The 20025-nt window shown below is 40.0% G+C and overlaps 1 protein-coding gene across 3 annotated transcripts in view; it reads left to right on the top strand.

Annotated features, from left to right (window-relative positions):
- The window catches only part of LRRC4C (leucine rich repeat containing 4C), a 269415-nt gene that overhangs the window by 82671 nt on the left and 166719 nt on the right, over positions 1 to 20025 (top strand). The window contains exon 2 of one of the 3 annotated variants that reach the window (XM_006865020.1): positions 13575 to 13579. The exons of the other annotated variants lie outside the window; for them this stretch is intronic. The gene's annotated coding sequence lies outside the window, so the exon portion shown is untranslated. The remainder of the gene's footprint in view (positions 1 to 13574; positions 13580 to 20025) is intronic. 3 annotated transcript variants of the gene reach the window in all.

Below are 20025 nucleotides of genomic sequence, written 5' to 3'. Positions count from 1 at the left end.
TTAAATTTAAAAAAATATATATATATATATATTCCAAAATCCCAGCTGTTGTTCAGACGCATTCATACAAACAGCTGATCCTTCAGATTGGGTTCAAATTCAAATTTGAGGACCAGAGAGTTGGGTGTGCCACTGTAGAAGGTCCCCCCCTTCATCTAGACACTGTGAAGCATGATGCAGATGACGCAAAGTGCACAATTTTGCTATTCTTAGGAGATAAGCACGTAGCTGTAATTGTTAACGGTAGGGAGCAGTTTCATAATTCCAGATGGTGAAGGTACTAATTCTATTACAGAACCATACTCTCAGTGGGGGTCCCACCCAGGGCCTAATGTTGCTTTTAGCTATAGGTAACTCTCCAAGCATTTAAACAGTAAGGGGATTTCACATGGAATTTCAGGAGGAGAGAGTTTCAGATAGGACGCAGTGGTTCAGCAGTATCATTAAAGACAAACATCTTTCCATCATTTTGTTCTACCTTCTCCACTCATCAACTTTGTGTTTAGGTAGGCTTTCTCTGTGATCCTGAGAGTGATGAGCATTGACGATATTGTATCCATATGTGCCACCGGCCAGGGCAAAAGGGTCTGTCTCTTCTTCGTGAAATTTAAGGGTAAAGAAAAATGTCAATCAAGTGGTAGATAAATATATAGAGGGGACAGTAAACACTAGTGAAGCATGCTTCCCATGGAATGTTCAACCATTCAAGAGCAAAAGGACAGCGTTTACATGGATATAAAATTCAGAGGAGTTGGGAAGGTGGCTGGAATAGAAATAGGAAGTGGGATTACTATTGTTCATGGAGGGGATTGCAATCCCTGAGATGAAACAAAGTGTGTGATTTGTTGAATGTGAAACTGATGTTCTGCTTTATAAACCCCCACTCATTTCACAATACAATGCTTCAAAAAAAAAAGAGAGAAAACTTTCTCAGGAATCCCACTGTTCCAGCTTTTATGTTTCATCTTCTAGAGTTGTAATTCACAAACTAGTCATTTACCAAGGAAATGGGTTACCCATGATTGTCAGGGAAGTGTCCTGACTCATTATTTATAACTGCTGCACCTAGTATCTGCCTTCTTGGAAGCACATGGCCACATGGAAGAGGAAGTGATTGTTGTATGCTGCTGAGTCTATTGTGACTGCTCTGGTACGCAGTGGTTACGAATCAGACTGCAAACCTTAAAGTCAGCAGTTCGAAACTACCAGCTGCTCCACGTGGAAAAAGATGAGGCGTTATGCTCCCGTAAAGATTAACAGCCTCGGAAACCCTGTGCAGGGTCGCTATGAGTCGGACCTCCACGGCACATAACAACAACAACATCAATTTATAAAGGGAGCCTTGGTAGCTCAGTGTTTAAGCACTAGCCTGTTAACTGAAAGGTCTATATTCAAACCCACCAGCATCTGCATGAGATAAAATACCTGGCAATTATTTAGATTGGACCCTAATTCAAATTTGAGGATAAGAAAGTTGGGTATACTCCCTTAATTATTGCAGCCTAGAAAACACTGCAGTGGGGAGGATTGACTATGAGTTGGAAACAACTCTAAGAGATATAACAACAACAATCTATGGGAGCCCATTATCAGGACTTGATCCTGCAGAGCTACTGGTAGGTTTGAACCTCTGACCTTTTGTTTAGCAGCTGAATGTTTAATTGTTGTGCCACTAAGGGTCCTTATGGAGGAAATGAGGCACATGAATAAAGCTGGGGTTTACTTAGAACCTGGGAAAGGATGGGGATGAAAATATACATTACATATTTTTAGGCACCAGCAATTCCTGTTGCTCTTGACATCTAGTGAATGGTCAGCAAACCTTCTTAGGCTCTTATTTTTAAGAAAGAAAGAAAGAAAAATAAAACAAAAACACTTGAGATATATGTTTTGCTTTGTCTTCTCTACTTAGCCAATAGAATTCTTCTGATTTGCTTTTATCAGTTCCAGGTAGATCACAATAAAAAATATACTTTGGCCAAGTATTAGAATCATATTGTCAGAAGCTGATTAGAATCGGGTGGCCACTGCTCCTTTCTTGGCATGGGGTCAACTTCTTGCAGTAATATATTAAATAGCCCTTCACAATTCAAGAGCCAAAAAGCAATGTCCTTTGGAACTAGCACTCTAAAACAGTATCCAAATTAATGGAAAGTGCTTGCACTAATGAAATAAAACATCAGGACTTTGGCAGGATGTGATTGGCAGAAGCACCTGATGGTTTGATGCATCTGTCTCCAGAAGGCATAAATGGATTCTTCCTTATATAAATATATATATATCTAATGAATAACTGTGACGGAAGCTCTAGCATATGACGTCCTGACTTCCTGCTTTCTGTCAGAATGCCTAGGAGCACGTTCCATACCATCTTTGTGCATCTGAATTAATATTTAAGACTGTAAAGCTTATAAACATTTTATACGTTAGTATTGAATACCATATCATTTTGTGTTAAATAAGAGAATAGGTATTAAGGTAGTATTGTCATTTTCTCCATGATGTGTAAGGATTCTGGGGTTGTGTTTCAGTAGTTCATTGATGGGTTGATTTTTAAGTTCATTCATTTTTCCATTCATCCACACAATTACATATGAGTATGTGCTGTTTTCTAGGCAGTTATGTCCTGTGTGGTTCTAGTTTCATGGAGCTCAAGGTCATAGGATTGAGCCATATGAAAAGTAGAAAAGCAAGTAAAGGGAACTATGCTATTCAGTCGTCCATCTGTTCCTCTATATACCTTCCTTCTCATACTCACAAAACCTTCCAATGCTGTTATCATTACTTCAAGTTCCAAGAACAGAAAATGAATGTTCAGAGATTCAGCATCCTACTCAGAGTGCTCCTACATGTTGGTTGTTACCTTAACTTTGAATCCAGGATTCTGTTACTTCAGACTGGATATTTCCACCACGGTATGGTTTGTTTCTACCCTAGTCAAAAACATATACCCTAATGCCCACATGTTAACCAGAGAGATTTGTTAGAAAATCTGTATCATTGTTACATCTGTCTCTCCAAATGTAGAGTATAGTTAGGTCTACATCTCCTGCTCCTCTAACCTTACTTCTTTAACTGTTACACAAGAAAATATTTGATTCATCCTTTTCACATGACCCCCTCACATTAATATGATTGATTTCAACTCTAGCAGAAACCAATCGAGCCCCATTAGATCTCACAGAAGGTGAATCAGATTCAATGTAGATTATGCTGCAGGTTCATTTGTGCTGTATTTTTAGTTGATGCTAATATTAGCATAGTAAACACCCTGATCACAATTCTATCTCTATGAGCATTCCATGATTTACTAATCACAGAAATGTATACCATGATCCAAACCAACCCAGCACAACTAAATGAGTCATATGTCTCTGTCATGGATTAAATTCTGCTTCCCCAAAATATGTGTCAGCTTGACTGGGCCATGATTCCCAATGGCTTGGTAATTATGTAATGTTATAATGATTCCCTATGATGTGACTTGATGGGATCAGTCAGTCAGTTGTAAAGGGATTAAGGTGGGATACAGCACTCTTACTCAGGTCACAGTCCTGATCAATGTAAGGGGAATTTCCATGAGTGTGACCTGCATCATCTTTTACTTTGCAAGATATAAAAGGAGGGAGTAATGAGGAGAGAGAGAGATGAGAGATCTTAGCACAACCAAGAATGAAGAGCTAAGAGTGGAGCATGTCTTTTGATCAAAAGTCCTTGTGCTGAGAATATTGTAGACCCGGGGGAATACAGGACATCTACACGAGACACCAGGCCAACAGATGCTGAACAGAGAGCTGATAGAGAAAGCATTCTCCTAGAGCTGGTGCTGAATTTAAAATTCTAACCTCCTAAGCTGTGAGAAAGCAATAGATTTCTGTTTCTTAAAGCCATCTACTTGTGGTATTTCCATTATAGCAGTACTAGATACCTCAGACAGTCTCAAAGCTGAAGTCATGCAATGGAATCATCTCACTGACATTGAATTGCTTCCAGCTATTCAGAAACCCTGTACAGGGTCGCTATGGGTTGGAACTGACTCGATGGCACTTAACAACAACAACAACATAGCGAACCTATATACCAGAAAATGAAACGCTGTGTGGTCTTGCACCATCCTCACAATTGTTGATAAGTTTGTTGTAGTCTTTGTGTCATTCTGTCTTACTAGATGGTCTTCTCCAGTGGTAAGGCCTTGTAATGCTATCTTAATATACCTAATTGTAAGACTATTTCTTCTCTTTGTAATTTGAGGCTTCCAATCACCTGTCTGTTGGAAAACTATGATTTCGTGAACATTAGAATTATTCATAAGGAATGAATAGATGGGTTCTTGTGAGACCCTTTGCAGCTTTGCTAGAAGTAAAACAGGAGTTTCGTACATAGTGATGTAATATCGAATTTGTCTTCTACAGGGCAATTTTTTGTTTCCTTCTTAAGAAAGACATTGGTATCTCCCAGATAAATGAATTTAACAGACAGATAGTTTTGTCATAAATAAAATATTTTTAAAAATGTCTTGCATTTGTAAGGCACTTGATTCTTCATCAAGAGCTTCCCAATCCAAGGTCAGAGTAGCTCAATGATATACCTGTAGAAAATTCCACTCTTTCCATTCTGTGAGTATGGAGACAGAAGATCAGAGAGGTCCAGCAACCTGTGCACTTGGTCACACAGCCAAAGAGCAGATGACTTGAGTTTTTCTACATTTGTCTTAACCACAGTTTGCGTAAATGATTATTGATCATAACTAATGATTCTGCATCTAAACTCATTGTCATCAAGTCAATACTGACTCATAGAGATCCTGTAGGACAGTGCAGAATGTTCCCATTGGGTTCCTAGGGCTCTTATAGTTACAGAAACAGACTCCCACTGATTGCCTGGTGGGGTCAAACTACACACCTTAAACTCAGCAGTCCAGTGCTTAACTACCACACCACCAGAGCTTCTTTCATGATGGACTGTTGTTGTTAGGTGCCTTCATGTTGGTTCTGACACAGAGTGACCCTATATAGGGTTGCTGAGGAGCAGTTGGTGGGTTTGAACTGCTAACCCTGCATTAGTAGTCCATTGTGTATCCTACAGTGCCACACCAGGACTTGGAGAAGAAACTACCATAATTGGATAGAGAAAGTGGACCCAGAACAACTAGGGAGGTTGTGACAATGACTCTGTCATGAAGTGTTAAAAGCTTGTACATGAAAGCTTCTAACTCAATGTCAGCACAGCCGAAGGCTTAAATAAATGTTAGTGGAATCTATTGTCCCCTGGCCCCCACCATCCAGTCTATTTGGACTCAGAGAGACCCTATGAGACAGAGTAGAACTGCCCCATAAGGTTTCCAAGGTGGTAACTCTTTACTGAAGCTACTGCCACACTTTTCTTCCAAGTAGCAGCTAGTGGATTTGAACCATGGACGTATTGGCTAGCAACTGAGAGCTTAACCTCTATGTCATTTTACATACTTTTCAAAATGAGTGTTCCATGGAATGTATCTAGAATAGAAGGACATGTCAACCAGTATATTGAATGTTTATCACCTGTGCTATTTTGACACCTAGAGCAATGGCTAAAAATGTTCAGGAAGGTTGCAAGAAATCTCCAGTGTTTCTCAAAAGTGTCAGGTCTGCTTCTTACTCAGGAACTTTGCACTGACTGTTTCTTTTGCCTGAATTGTCTCCTTCCTTCCCCACACAGCCATATGAGTCAACCCAGACTGCCTCAGGGTTCTGCTCAAATGTCACCTTATTAGGGAACTCTTCCCTACCAATGTAAAAATACATTCCACCCTCTTCCCCAGCTCCCTTTTATCCACAAAATTTAGGATCATCTTAAACTTATTAGAGTTTACTTGTCTGTTAATTGTCTGTCTTTTCCTCTAGAATATTACGTTGTAAGAGGTAAATGCATTTACTGCTACTGAAGGTACATAGATAATTGTTATTATTAAGTACCAGGGACTCTGTGGTTCCAACTCACAGTGACCCTGCACAGGGTTTCTGAGGTTGCAAATCTTGATGGAGGCAGAAAGCCTCATCTTTCTCCTGCAGAACAGCTGGTAGTTTCCAGCTGCCGACCTTCAGGTGAGCAGCCCAATTCGTAACCCCTATGCTACCAGAGATCTTTCATAGATAGTTGGGGTTCAATAAATATTGTTGAATAGAGAATGAAAAGATGCTTCTTTATATATACATACACATTACATACATACTTAGAATTAGGGAAATTACACACTTTCAAATGAAAGAGAAGGGCATAACAATAAAAGTTCTAAAATATTGATTTCTGTTTTCTTTTCTACCTCAGTCTGGGCAATATGGATTATTGAGATTTTTAACAGAGAAGTGATCAAATGAACGAGTGGCTCAAACCCTCGAGCTCAGCCTTTATATTCCATGCATCTTTCACTCAGACCTTCAGTGTCTGTATGCTCCTCTTCCAGCCTTCCATCCAAATCTGCTTTTATACTCTCATTTTAACTAACGTGTAAGTGACCAACACTATTGCATCTCATTGGCTCTATCATCTTTTCGGTGGGAGTTAGAATGAAAAACTGAAAGGTGAAAATTAGCTGGAGATTTAGAGTTGAGCTGGAATCTACTCAATGACAATGGTTTGGGTTGGGTTAGGGTTTTATGGTTATTGGCACACAAGAGTCACCTGTAAGGAGCAGGTCAGAAAAAATTGGAGCTTGGAATTAGTCTTACCAGACAGTTCTTTAAAATAAGATCCAGGGAAATTGTATGTATTTCATGGTGGCAGTGGTCTTGTGCCATGGACTCGGTTCCGACTCATAGAGACCCTGTACAGGGTTTCCCAGGTTGTGAATCTTTACAGGAGCAGAAAGCTTAGTCTTGCTCTTGCTGAACAACTGGTAGTTTTGAACTGCTGCCCTTGAGGTTAGCAGTCCAACTCGTAACCACTACACTACTAGAAAGCCTTATGTATTTCATAGTTCCTTAGGAAAAGTTGTATAAATTCTAATGAATTAATAATAATAAAAAAGTTGCTATCTCTCTATTGCATTTTGTCATATGATGAGTAATATGTTAGGTTCTTGATAGATATTAATTAATTTAATTCCAAGAAGCTCTGGTGTAGCGGTGGCTAAGTTCTTAACTGCTGAAGGGAAGGTTGGCAGTTCACATCCACTAGCTACTCTGTGGTTGAAAGATATGGCAGCTGCTTCCATAAATATTTACAGCCTTGAAAACTCTTGGTGTCATTGAGTCAGTTCTGACTCACAGGGACCCTTATAGTGTTTCCCAGGAGAAATGGTGCATTTGAACTGCTGACCTTATAGTCCAAATCAATCTTGCAGTACTGTCCTTTATCCTGCAACGCCACACTAAGACTTCTTGGAAGCTCTGTGAGATAATTATTCTGTGTTCTGCATGGTCACTAAGTTAGAATTGACGTCAGGGCAGTGGCAGTGGGTTCCTACTAAGAACTGGCAAGAGTAAAAGTCATTTACTAGGATTTCCTGGTTTGTCATAGGGACCTTTGGAGATTGGTATTGCTAGTTGCCATTTAGTTGATTCCTACTATTTGTAGTTGTTGTTAAAAGTGTCACCAAGTTGCTACTCATAGTGACCTTGTATGGAGTTTTCAAGAAGCGACTGATAGGTTTGAACCACTGACCTTGTGTGTGCCTACAGCACAATACCAAGTCTATTTGCAGTAGTTATTCCTTCTTTACATACCAATGTGATTTGTAGAGATTAAATAACAGGCTTTAGGACTCTCAGTTATGAAGAATCATATCTGGGTTTCAAAACAAGATCTGTCTAGTTCTACAACAACTGTGTCTGCCAACTATTACTTGATATTTTGCCAAAAACACTAAATTGATAGAACACTAAATTGAAAAACTAAAGGAATAATGAAAAAATGAATAAATGAAGAGTTGGTTTTTATTGTGCTCTGCTCTTCTTTCTGGTATCTAATAATTCCATTATAAAGTTCAACATATAAGTCCATAGACTCAATGTCTTTTATACCTCTTAATGAATTTCCTAATCCAGAAATAATTCAAAATGCACAAAATATTGGCGCAAAATGTACAAACTCAGTGATGAAAATGTTGGAATTAAGCATAGAATGTGTCTACAAACATAATAGTAATAGTTATTTAGGAATTGCTACTATACAGGGTCCCTATGGAGTCCTGGTGTACTTCTGTAGAATCAGCACTGGAATGCTAACCACAGGTTGGTGCTTCATATCCTCCAACTGCTCCTTGGCAACCCTATACAGGGTCTCTATGACTTGGAAATGACTTGACAGCACTTAACTACAAGGGTTGTTATGGGAATACTGGTGGCACTGTACTGCTACCCACAAGATCAGCAGTTCAAAACCACCAGTCGCTCCCCAGAAACCCTATACAGGGTAGGTATGAATTGGAATAGACTCTACAGCACTTCATAACAACAGGGTCACTATGAGTTGAAATTGACTCTACAGCACACAGCAACAACAATTGTCTGTGTAAGTACCACGCAAGATGAATATATTATGAAGATTAGGTAAGGTTTCTTAGGATCTAAAATTCTTTTCTCCCCAGTGTCATAGACATCTCTAAAATGTACTGAGATATTGCTGATGGGTCTCTGGAAACACGTCATTTAGTAGCAGGGAGGGAATTAAGCTCTGGGAAGATGAGTTCAAAGTCTCCTATTTCTTACAAAGAAAGGATTGGTGCTGTGTACAGTATTCCCTGTCTGTGCTAAAGTGCTTTGCTACAACATCACTTATGTAAATCAACAGAAAATATGCTATATATTTTAATATATGGATTGCCTAAAGCTCTTAAATTGCTTTACTTCCATTTCTGGTATGTTTTTTAGTGCAATATATAGAACTTTCTATTTTGTGTATTAAAGGTCACAGGGACAACTAAAATCGATCCTAGGCTCCATTTATAAGTTGGAGCATTTTATCTTTGCCATCCCGTGAGTTTCAAACCATTTCTGCTTCACACAGAAACCCTGAATGAAAGAAAAATGCAGTATATATTTTCAGAAGGGCATTTGTGTATGTGTGTGTGTGTGTGTGTGTGTGTGTGTGTGTGTGTGTAGCAGAGAGGTTTTGGAAACCTAAGTCAATACTTGACCTTTTTACACCCTTATAAAGATCAAAATGGAGTCTGTCTTTGCTGACTTGGAACTCTAAAGTGAGTAGTAAGATCAATTTATCTTGAGAGCTCTCGATTCCTTGGGGCATCATGTGTGTATGTATGTGTGTGTGTGTACACTACTGTCTGATTGGATCAGCCTGAACCTGGTTAGCAATTATACCACCATCACTAAATATGAAACATACTGTATGATTTACACAGTATTTTATATCATCTCATTATACAAATAGGGATAGATAACTAAACAGATAGATACAGAGACGGGAATACAGTGTCTCCATATGATAAGCTCTGAACTGTGAACCAAAACCACAAGGTTGGCAATTCCAGCACACCAGCCACTCTGCAACAGAATGATGAGGCTTCTGGGAAGATTTAAAGCCTCAGAAACCCTATGCAGGGTCACTATGAATTGGAACCAATTTGCTGGCACTTAATAACAACCACAAAGTAGATAGATAAACAGAATGACAGACAAATAGTTATGTTATTATTTAATAATGTCCAGGCAGCTCTGACTTATGATCAACTTACATAAAAGAATAATGTAGTGTGTGTTTCTGCACCGTCTTTCTGGTTATTGGTTCATGAGTCCACTGTTGTGATGGTTGTAGTTATAGTAGCTTGCCACCTAGGGGGCTCATCTGCTGCCACTATATTGGACAGTGTTTTGTTGTGATCCGTAAGGTTCTCTTTGACTCATTATCAGAAGTACAGTATCATGCTTTCCCCCTAGTCTGTAGTAGTCTAGAAGTTCACTATAACCTGTCCACTAGGGGTGACCCTGCTGGTATTTGAACTATCAATGCCATAGTTTCTAGCATGACAGCAGTACACAAGTCAGAGCAGTATGACAAACTGACAGACAAGGAAATGTAGATGTGGCTTTCGAAAGACATGGTTGCTTTTATTGGGTACTCTTGAGTCTGTTTCAACTCATAGAGACTCAGTGGGATAGAGAACAGCCCTCTATGGGGTGCAAGGCTATAAACTTTACAGAAGCAGATGGCTAGTTTTTTTTGTTTTATTTTGTGTTTTTGCTTTTTGTTTTTCCCATGATGTTGTTGAGTGGGTTTGAACAGTCCACCTTTTGTTTTTCAGTCAAGCACTTAAGCAATATGCAACCAGGGCTCCTTTATATATAGAGAAAACATAACCAAACCCACTGTTTTCTAGTTGATTCTGACTCATTGTGACCCCATAGCAGAACTACCCCGTAGGGTTTTCTACATGGTAATCTTTATGGAAGTAAACTGAAGCATCTGTCTTCTGCAGAGCAGTTGGTAGGTTTGAACCATCATTCTCTCCATTAGCACTTGAGTACTTCACCACTGTGCCACTGTGACTCGTTTTATAGAGAGACTGTTGTTGTTAAGTGACATTGAGTTGGTTCTGACCCATAGTGAACCTGAATCAGAATACCTACATGTAGCTGGTGAGCTTGAACCACTCACCTTGTGGTTCAAGCTGACTTTGCAGCCCAATGCATTAACCCACAGCTTCACACTAGGACTCCAAGAGATAGTTGTTGTTGTTGTTAAGTGCCATCGAGTCAATTCCGACCCATAGCGATCCTGTATAGTGTTTCCAAGGAGCAGCTGCTGAGCTTGAACCACTGACCTTGCAGTTCAAACGAATTTGCAGTCTGATGCATTAGCCCACAGCACTACACCAGGTCTCCAAGCAATAATTTGTTGTTGTTGTTAGGTGCCATCGAGTTGGTACCGACTCATAGGAAGTGATAATAGGTAGATTATAAATGATTCAGTGAAGCACAGAGAAGTTACATCCATACAGCTAGTTAAAAGCAGGGTCCAGACCCCACACAAGTCTCCTAAGATTGAATTACAAAGGGGTCATTCCAAGAGGAATCATTAGTCAGACCCCAGGCGAGCATGGAGTCTTGGTTGTGTCATAGCAGAGATTCTGCAGCAAGAGTCGCAGAAAATCACTTGTCAGTGTACCATAGAGACCCAAACCTGTGTAACTTCTGATGTAAACACTCTTCAAAGAACCGACTGTTGTTGTTTGTTGTTAAGTGCGGTCAAGTCATTTCTGACTCATAGAGACTCTGTTTAGGGCTTCTGTAGAACAGCTGGTGAATTTCAACCTCCAGTCTTGCAGTTCAAACTGACCTTGCTGTGTAGTGCTTATCTTTCAGCACCACGCCAGGATGGATTGGAACGAAGGAATTGATTTAATCTTTGTAATCGGAGGAAAAGAGACCCATTGGTACTAATTAGGAGACCAAATTTGTTTGTGTGTCTCAGGTGTGCAGGCCGTTTGCCCATCAGAATTGAGCTGCACTAGAAGTGCATATTGCATTGCTCTTCAGTTATTTTAACTTTACTTTCTGTATATTTTTGGAGGGTATGAGACTGGGGGAGTTACAGAGTGAGGAGATTTGGAAATACCTCTGGTTGTCCGTTAAAATCTAAAGGTGTCTGATATTCAGAGGAGGTGCAAAAGGAACCCTGAGATGCTTGCATCAGAGAGAAGAATCAGGGATGAGTCCTAATTGAAGGCATGATTCTCCCCCTGAGCAAATACAGAACGTCTTACAATTTATTTGCTGTCCAAGTAGTCAATATCCTCCTCTGTACAGGAGTCGGACTAAATTCTGTCTCATAGTGTTATATCAAAAATTATAATGAATGTGTCTAAAACTAGACAGCAAAGAGACATCCAATAAGCAGTAATCATTGTTGTGGTGTTGTAGGATGAGCACTGGACTGATCGCCATAGGGTCAGCAGTTCAAGCCAACCAACTGCTGCTCAGAGACCCTATACTGGGTCACTGTGAGTTGGGGGTGGACTCATTGGCACTTCACAACAACAACAATAACAACAGTTTGTAAAAGGAGGCACAATGGATAAGTGCTTGGCTGCTAACTGAAAGACAGGTGGTTTGAACCTACGAGGTAGCTCCAGGAGAAGAATCTAGTGGTCTGCTGCTGTAACGATTTGTTGTTGTTGTTCAGCGTCATCGAGTCAGTTCCAACTCATAGCAACCTTGTATGATTTCCAAGGTTTGGCGGGTGAGTTTGAACTGCCAACCTTGTGATTCAAACTGACCTAGTGGTCCAGTGCTTATCCTGTAGAGCCACACCAAGATTACAACCATGAAAATCCTATGGGGCAGTTCTACTTTATCATATGGGATCACTATAGGTGTGCATATTAGACATGTTGTGTGTGTATTAACTAATAAGTGAACAGATACATAATGTATGCATATTATGTACATTATAATGATTTTTTCATATCTTAAATGTAGAGAGGAGTGCTCGTGTGGCTCTTTGGGTTAATGCGCTGGACTGCAAAGTTGGTTTGAAGTGCAAGATTGGCAGTGCAAACTCACCAGTTGCTCCTAGGAAGCCCTATACAGGGCCGCTATGGGTCGGAACTGACTCGATAGTACTTAACACAACAACAACAAATATAGAGGAAATATTTTGACTCTGATATTCAAAAACTTTTTGTCTCACTTCCTATGAATTTAGAGTGTAATTTAGCATAACTTCTATTTACACTTTTGAATGAATTGTGAATCCAGTGTATTCTATAGAATAATGTGTTATTATTGATAAAGGAACTCTGGTAGCATAGTGATTACGAGTTGGGCTGCTAACCTCAAGGTCAGCAGTTCGAAACTACCAGCCGTTCTGCAGGAGAATGATGAGGCTTTCTGTTCCCGTAAAGATTTACAGTCTTGGAAACCCTATACAGGGTTGCTATGAGTCGGAAATGACTTCATGGCGTACCACCACCACCATTGAAAAAGGAGACTGTTGGCTATGGATCTGATACTCCTTGGCAGTATAGATTGAGAAAAATGTCAGTCAAAGCCTTTTGGATTCCCTGAATCTAAAGCCATGATTCTCAATCATGTGACTATACTTCTACTATATGAAGTCACCATGGAGGCTGAAGACTTCAGTTTCTGTTTACATACAAATCAGATTACTAACAAAACTTTATAGGGGTGTGTTTATCGATTTTAAGTGGTGCATGTAAAACCTGTTAACAGAAAAGAAGATTAAAATATTTCTACAATCAGGAGGAAGTTTTCCAGCATTTCAGACTTCTGCTACACCATAGTATGTATACTAATTAACAACCTGCAATATGCAAATGATACAATCTTGCTTCCTGAAAGTGAAGAGGACTTAAAACACTTACTGATGAAGATCAAAGAGCACAGCCTTCGGTATGGATTGCATCTCAATGTAAAGAAAACAAAAATCCTCAACACTGGACCAATAAACAACATTCTTATCAATGGAGAAAAGATTGAAGTTGTCAAGGATGTCATTCTTCTTGGAGCAACCATCAACACTCATGGAATCAGCAATCAAGAAATCAAATGACATACTGCATTAGGCAAATCTGCTGCATAAAACCTTTTTAAAGTGTTGAAGAGCAAAGATATCAGCTAAGGTGCACCTGGCCCAAGCCATGGTATTTTCAATAACCTTATATGCAGGCAAAAGCTGGACAGTGAATAAGGAAGATCATGGAAGAAGTGATGCATTTGAGTTGTTGGAGAAGAATATTGAAAGTACCAAGGGCTGCCAAAGGAACAAACAGATCTGTGTCGTAAGAAGTACAGCCAGAGTGCTCCTTGAAAGCCAGGATGGCCAGACTTTGTCTTTCATACTTCAGTCACTGGAGAAGGATATCATGTTTGGTAAAGTGGAGGGTTGGAGAAAAAGAAGAAGACCCCCAAGGAGATAGCTTGTCATAGTGGCAGCATCAATGGGCTCAAGCCTAGCAATGATTGTGAGGTTGGCCCAGGATCGGGCAGTGTTTGTTCTCTTTTGCATAGGGTTGCTATGAGTTGGTACGGACTCAATGGCACCTAATAACAAATAATATTATAACAGTCACAATCAATATACAGATTTATGATTATCCCTATTAATAGTATGGAAACTGGTATTTAGAGAATTTAAGTAGATTGTTTAAATGACTAGATACAAGGCCTATCTTACTTCACAGCTTGTCCTTTAATCCCTCATTGTGCCACACACCAATATACTCAAACTGCCTTTGCTGTTGCCACATCTCTGCCCTTTCTCTCTCATCTCTGGTGTCACAGAGCTCTGTCTCCTGGATTGAGGAGACTCATCTCAAGAATCTTGTAGAACAAAGGATACACTCTGCTATTGACTTTTGTTTCTAGAGGATCCCCATTCCTGCTTAAGAGATAGCTTATTTTAAGCCGAAGGCAGTAGTCAAACTAACCAATCCCCTGTCAGGGTTCCATGTTTCCACTCTTCAGGGACAGCATGTACCTTATTTACATCATTAGCAAGCTATTCAATCTCCTTGATGGGTCCCAAACACCTCACATTTGCATAGTATGGGGCTACTTGGACAACAAGGTCAGTTTGAACCTCAAGGCTGGTGATTCAAACTCACCAGCTGCTCCTCAGAAACCCTATAGAGAATTGCTATGAGTCAGAACTGACTCGATGGCACTTAACAATGCCAACAATAGCATAGAAGGTTAAGAGTTGGGCTATTAACCATAAGGTCAACAGTTTGAAAGTGCCAGTTGCTCCATGGGAGAAAGAGAAGGTTTTCTGCTCCCAGAAAGATTTACAGCCTCGGAAACCCTATGGAGGGTCGCTGTGAGTCAGGACTGGCTCCATGGCACATAACCACCACCACTGCCACTCGTCATTTGGTGAAAGCTACAGAGTATCGGCAGAAGAGCATATCAAGTAATTCACTACACTGTAGTAACCAGGCATATCATGTTGCTGTTGCTAAGTACAAGCAAGTTGGTTCTGACTCCTAGCAACCTTTGTACAGGGTTTCCAAGGAATGGCTGGGGATATTGAAACACAGACCTTGTGGTTCCCCATCCAGTACTTATCCTACAGTGCCACACCAGGAGTCCTGGCATATAACAGCTATTCAATAAGTAGTAATTTTTCATTCACTTTTCCCATTGTGGGCTGAAAACATAGGAACGAGAGGAAAGGCAGCCCTCTGGTGAGCAGAAACCAGTCCCCACATCACCAGCTACTACACACCTCTGCTGAGCTGGAGCTACCTACCCACCACACTGCTCTTGACCTGTTCTATGCCCTTCCCTGGAGGAAGCACCCCTGGACAGAACCAGCTGAGGCTCACATTTGGCTTTTGTGACAAGAAGAGGGCGTGCTGGGGTATTCTCCCTTGCACTATATTTTGACTGCACATGTGTCTTTAACCCAGAAGCCCAGGGATAGACAAAGAACAGAGGTGATCAATTTTGTACCTTTTATTTAAATTTCATAGTTTTTCCTCTTGTGGTACTTCCTTCCCTTTTATTTTTCTTCGTCCTTCCCAATCCTCTGCCTTGATCTGTATAATTCTTATCCTGAGTACTGGAGCAGACAGAATGTTTCCGGAGGTGGGGTTGGGAGGGATGTTGTTGTTGCTATGTGCCATGGAGTCAGTTCTGACTCATAGCGACCCTGCGTCGGGTTTCTGAGGCTGCAAATCTTTACAAGAGCAGAAAGCCTTACCTTTTCCCGTGGAACAGCTGGTAGTTTCAAACTACTGACCGTGAGATTAGTAGCCCAATTCATAACCACTACACTACCAGAGCTCCTTGGGGTTGGGGGTGGTGGTGGTGGTGGTGGTGGATAGGAGAGGAAGAATCCAAAACAGGTGTTCTTGCTCTGACAGACTATGAATCTTGTAATGGTAAATAGAAATTATTAAACAAAAATATCAAAATGTGAAGCTATTTTATCTCCACATATCAACTAGATGCCTATACTTCTGAAGGCAGTGTTTCTATCACCCAAACCCTTCCCTGAAGAATTCTGCACTCTCTAATTTAAACTTCATCATAATGGCAGTTTTAGCATCTTCCAGGGATTTTAATTGTGTGCCTTTTAAATGTTCATTGAGTTTGGGAAATGCAAAGAAGGCTAAAGGGGCCTTGTCTTTCACAGTTTTCTTAAAACTTCTTCATAATAAGCCTCCATGATATCCTGTGTCCGTCAAGAGCATTTATGAAGGTAAACAATTTGGAACCCTGAAACACAGTCACCATAACCTTCTGAACTGATGTCTCTGTCTTGAATTTAATTGGCCTAACAGATCCCTAGGGAAGCCACTGTTTTCACTGGACCTCTATTTAAAGATTAAGTCATGTGTATTACGGAGAGAACTTGTCTGCAGCTATCCAATAATCACAGAAACAAATGTAAACATGTTTTGTTTAGAATAAATCCATGCATGTGTGCGCTGGAAGCCTAGTAGCATTTTTTTTTTTTTTTTTTTTTTTCACTTACCCTAGCTTTCTTGGTTGGCAGAGAAAACACTGCAAAGGATAGCTTTATAATAGGAAAATTCTAAGTGCTGTGGGCAGGTAATGAGGTTGTTTAAAAACCATTCAATTAACAAAATGAAACAAGTATGGTATGCTCAGTGGGTTTTCTGAAGATGTCTTTTTGAAATGTTGATGCTGATGGCAAATGTGGTGATTATAAAGGTCCATATTTAAATTAGTAAAAATATAAGAGAAAAGGACTCAGTGACTCAGAGGGGGTGAGGTTGAAAGCAAGCAAGATTACTTTCTATTGAAGAAAAATTAAATCTCTTGAGTGATTAAAAGACCACCGTTGTTCACTCTACCTGGGGGAACGGCATCACTTTATCTCCTACTGAGCAGATGGTATGATTTCTCCAGGCTGGTGTATTTGAATATGCTCAGATTCCTGATAAGCCATGGCAACAATAATAAACAAATGATTTCTAACTTCCTATGAGTCCTGGTGCAGCGCTGAGGGTTGATATGCTGGACAGCAAAGTCAGTTTGAACTGCAGAGTTGGCTGTTCAAGCTCACCAGCCGCTCCTCGGAAACCCTATACAGAGTTGCTATGGGTCAGAATCTACTTGATGACATTTAACAACAGCAACAGCATAGGAACACAGAGACCAGAAGGAATAAGACAATATTGTTCCTAGGGAGATACACAATTGCTGTTGTTGTTAGGTGTTGTGAGTTGATTGTGACCCATAGTGATCTTACGTATGAAAGAGAGAACAAAATACTAGCTGTTCCTATGCCATCTTCACATTGCCATCAAGTCTGTTCAGGTTCATAATAATCCTACAAGACAGTGTAGAAGTGATTCATAGGGTTTCCAATGATGTAATCTTTACCAGAAGCAGACTGCACATCTCTTTTCCCATAGATCTGCTGGTGGATTCACACCACCACACGTTTCCTGTTAGTAGTCAAGCACCTTAACCACGGTGCCACCAGGATTCCTTTGTTGACACAGTGAGCCTATAGAGGATTTTCAAGGATTGGCTGGTGGGTTTGAACTGCCAATCTTGTGGTTAACATTCCAGTACCTACATTACAGTGCCACATCAGGACTCCATTAGATAGACAGTTATCATACATACACATACATTAAAAAAATGTTAATGCTTTTTTGTTTGTTTAAAGTTTTATGTAATAGTGGATTTTCTCATTAAAGAGTTAGCTGCATCTGTAATTAAAGAAGGGGTCTGGGTGAATGGTTAAAGTGTTTATCTGCTAACCAAAAGGTCACTCAAGGAGACAAAAAAAACTGGCAAATCTATCCCTGTAAACATCTGCACTCAATTCTCACACAAACTCACTTTCATTCAGTTGATTTGGACCTATAGTGATCCTGAATGGATTTCCGAGACTGTAAATCCTTTATAGGAGTAGAAAGCCTTATCTTGCTTCCCAGAGCAGCTGGTGGGTTGGAACTGCCAACTTTGCAGTGGGCAGTCCAGTGTTTATCCTATACCAGACTCCCTGTAACATTTACAGCCAGGGGAAACGTATGGGGCCGTTCTCCCATAAGGTTGCTATGAGCTTCAATGGACTAGACCGTGTACAACAACCATAGCATAAAATACACAGGATGAAAACCTAGGACTTTTGGAAACAGTGGAGTCCCTGGGCAGTACAATGTTTTAACTCCCTTAGTTGCGAACTAAACTGTTGGAGATTCTAGTCCACCAAGAAGTAACTCGAAAGAAAACCTGGAGACCTTCTCCTGAGAAATTGGTTATGGAAAACTCTATAAGGCCCAGCCCTACTCTGACATACATGGCATCACCAGGAACTACATGGAACTGATAGCAACTGGCTTAGATATTAATAGTAATTTGAGGAGTCAACCCAGAATTCATAAAAAGCAGACAACATATTTTAGTTTCTGTTGAATAATGTAATGAATGTTGCTGTAGCATAAGGACTGCTTGCTAATCACAAGGTCGCCAGTTAAAACCTACCAGCTGCTCTGAGGAAGGAAGCGGAGGCTTTCAGCTCCTATAAGATTCCAGCCTGTAAACCCACGCAGAGTTGCTATGAGTTGGGCTCAGCTCAGTAGCCATGGGTTTGGTTGTGTTTTTATTAGTTAATATAGTTCTCTCTGGTATACAAATTACGAGTAAGGGAAGCCAGATATTTGTCTTCCTATTTCTCTTACTAATAACAGATGAGATGATTTTCATCAAAATTAAGTTAGAAGAATGACACTGTCAAATATGTCACCTTACAGTAAATAAATGAAATGCCAATGACATCATTTCTCTACCCTTAGTCATCATGGAAAATCAGTACTAAAGAAAAAGTCTTCAAAGTTAACCTACAAGAAATGAATATTGAGTATTTGATGCCTGGGAAAAGTATGGACTACTTATATTCATTACCTTTCTCTCCCACAGTAATTGATACAAAGTTAGAAGTACACTGAACTTTATAATCTATGACATGTATAGGATGTTATATTTACATATAAATTGATGATTGCCAAAACTTAAAAGAGAATTCATAAGGTAGTGTGAATGGTTAAGTGCGTGCCTGCTTACAGAAAGGTTGGTGGCTTGAACCCACGAAACCGCAAGGAAGGAAGATCTGTTTCCGCAAACGCTGCTGCTAAGGAAGCTCTAGGGGGCACTTCCTGATGTTACATAGTATCCTATGATTCCAGATTGACTCAATGGCATCTACCAACAGCAATAACAAAATATAACGTATAATAATAATGATAAAAAGTCAAAACATCACTGGGGGATGTGCCGTGGAGTCGGTTCCAACTCATAGCAACCCTGAATAGGGTTTCCGGGGCTGTAAATCTTTACAAGAGCAGAAAGTCTAATCTTTCCTCAACGAACAGCTGGTGGTTTCAAACTGCTGACCTTGATGTTTGCAGCCTGACTCGTAACCACTATGTTACATCTACGAAAATAATATTCTCATACTGAAATGAAAAGGAATTTTGATGTGGTGCTGTAGCATAAGCACTGGACTGCTAAACACAAGGTTGGAAGTTCAAACCTACCAGCCGCTCCTTGGAAGCCCTATACAGGGTCGCTATGAATCAGAAACTGACTCAGCAGCACTTAACAGCAACATACTGAAAACCAATACCCAAGCATAGTGCCAGTGGTAGTATCTGACTTAATAATAAAAGTCAAACCTATGAAGGAGATATTTATTATTAATCACATTCCGCAAATGAGGAAAACAAGCTTTAGGATAGGTTACTACAGAGCCTGGACTTACTTACATAGCTAGAGGAGGTAGCTAGAACCAATGTGACTGGTCAGCAAACCTGCACTTTTTCAATGAACTTGATTTAAATGGAATGAAATCCAACAATATCAAAAACTTATGAGAGTGCTTCACATTTGGTGGTTTAATATTTTCGTGAACCATTCCATACCATTGAAAAGAAAATGAGATTGAGAGAGAGAAAGAATGAATGGAAGTTATACTGCACTATAAAATGGATTATTTACTGGGAGCACATGAAACAGAAATTGAAAAGGTAGAGCAACTATACTAATGAATGTTCTTCTCCCTTACTCCTGCTTCTGTTGCTATAAT

Source organism: Chrysochloris asiatica, unplaced genomic scaffold, assembly GCF_000296735.1.
Source record: "Chrysochloris asiatica unplaced genomic scaffold, ChrAsi1.0 scaffold00075, whole genome shotgun sequence".
In the NCBI taxonomy this organism is placed as follows: domain Eukaryota; kingdom Metazoa; phylum Chordata; class Mammalia; order Afrosoricida; family Chrysochloridae; genus Chrysochloris; species Chrysochloris asiatica.
The sequence above is the reverse complement of the archived record's forward strand: the minus strand, read 5'-3'. Positions and strand labels throughout refer to the sequence as shown.